This window comes from Ictidomys tridecemlineatus, unplaced genomic scaffold, assembly GCF_052094955.1.
Source record: "Ictidomys tridecemlineatus isolate mIctTri1 unplaced genomic scaffold, mIctTri1.hap1 Scaffold_522, whole genome shotgun sequence".
Lineage (NCBI taxonomy): Eukaryota > Metazoa > Chordata > Mammalia > Rodentia > Sciuridae > Ictidomys > Ictidomys tridecemlineatus.
Genome location: NW_027523431.1, coordinates 206,336 through 208,368, shown reverse-complemented (window position 1 = coordinate 208,368; position 2,033 = coordinate 206,336). Strand labels below are relative to the sequence as shown.

The window sequence follows — 2,033 nt, the reverse complement described above, 5'->3', positions numbered from 1 at the left end:
TTCTCTCCTGGTCACTCCATATGCAAACATAAAGCAAGTCCAACATCCTTGTGTTTTCTAATTAAGAAACAGTGGGAAAAGTGGGAAAGGCACAATTGTGACTTTGACACTCACAGTGGCTGCTTCCACTGTGGACCAGTGTAGGGACATGCTCTTCTAGGTGCCCCATGGTGCATGGTAGTCTGCTGTCCCTGCTGCCTATTGCATCACTGTGACCACACCCAGCTGTGACCTCTGCTGGACCCTGCACTGCAAAGACCCATATTGCTGAGAGCCATAGCTGAGTGGGAATGATGAGTGGCACTTTTGCCAGTAGGGAGTGGTTGAGAGGTGATTCCAGCAAGCCATTGAGATGATAATGTTTATGTTAAGCTGTGTATTCAATTGTATATTAGACCCCTGCTGTCTGCCTTGGCCTGGTACTTTGGAGTTCTAAGCCTGCTAGTTTGGAGGTCTTGCTGGGATTCCCAGAGAGTTCCCATTGGTTGGGGAAGTGTGGGAGGAGGGATTTCCAGAGGAGGGTTTTCTGGTTGGGGTGGTGTGTCCCAGGAGAAGGCTGTGTGCTTGGCATTCTTGGGAGTGTGTAGAATAAAAGAGTTCCTGTTTTGAACCTACAATGCTGTGTGGCAGCTTGGTTATTCTGTGCCTAGCCAGACTGCGACACAACCTGAGAAGCCGCAGGAGCATATTGACACAGTCCAAAGTCCTGCTGCCAATACCCCTCAGCAAGCTCAAGGAGAACAAGGAGGCCCCTGTGGGTGCCAACAAGAGCCAGGATTCCCTTCTGAAGCTCAAGTAAGAGGAGCCTGAGTATGTCATCCCCACCTTTGGCTTTGACTCTGAACCAGAGCTGAGTGAGGAGCACACAGAGGACAGAGGCTCAGGAGACCATAAGCCTGCCCAGCCCCATAGACCCTCACATGCCTCCTCCCTGCAGTGGCCCGCTTCAAGGTGGGTGAGCCTTCAGAAAACTTGGCCCTAGAAGAGGAGACCAGGGATGAGAATGAGGGCTTCTGGCCATATGGAGAGGACACCCTGTCGACCAGAGGCTCCTCTGGGGACAGTGACTCCACAGGGGGCTCCTCATTGTTCCTTGCCAAGAAAAACTCCCCCAAGTGAGGCTTCCCCAAGTCATCATCACTCCTAAAGCTCAAGACAGAAAAGAATGCCAGGCCAAACCGGAGAAGAACCACTCCTTGGCCTCCTTTTCTTCATCCATCACCATCAACACCACCTGCTCCTCATCCTCCTCCTCTTCCTCCTTTTCAAAGAACAGTGGTGGTCTGAAGCCATGCTTTGCCTAGGATGCAGGCATTCGTGGCACTCCCAATGTCAGGGCCAGGGGAAGGACACTGATATGAGGGCTGGGATCACCTCCTGTGTCCAGGCCAAGCCATCTGTCCAGCCTAAGCCCTTCCTGAACTTGCAGAGTCACAGAGTCAAGAGAAGATGGACATCAGCACTTTAGGATGCCAACTGAGACCCACAGGCCAGCTCCAGGAGGAAGGGCCCTAAGGACCCTAGGAATGAGGATTCAGAGCTTACCCCACACATAGCCTCTGAAGGGCCCAATGAAGGGGGACCAGGAGAGGCTCAGCCGACATCATTATCCTCCCAGCCACTGCTCTCCCATGTATCCCTAAGAAGGAGTAGGAAGGGCCAGCCACCTCCTATGTAACATGTAGCACCTCCCAGAAGATCCAGGACTCAGAGATCAGTTTCCCTGCTGGAGTGGAGGTGCAGGTGCTGGAAAATCAGGAGAGTGGCTAGTGGTATGTGAGGTTTGGGGAGCTAGAGGGCTGGGCCCCTTCCCACTACTTGGTACATGATGAGAATGAGCAGCCTAACACCCCTGGAAAAGAGCAGGATGTGTTAAAGAGCAGGCAGAATGAGGCAAGTCAGACAGCCTGGAGAAGATCGAGAGATGGGTGCAGGTGCTCAACACCGTCAACCAGAGGGGAAGGACAATATTAAACCCTACAGATGCGGGACCTGAAAGATGGCCCACCTTCCAGCTATTGCCTGGAAGGTAG

At 52.8% G+C, this 2,033-nt stretch overlaps 1 pseudogene; it reads left to right on the top strand.

Annotated features, from left to right (window-relative positions):
• The first annotated feature begins 616 nt into the window (after window positions 1-616).
• LOC144373918 (SH3 and PX domain-containing protein 2A pseudogene) lies at window positions 617-2,033 on the top strand (annotated as a pseudogene).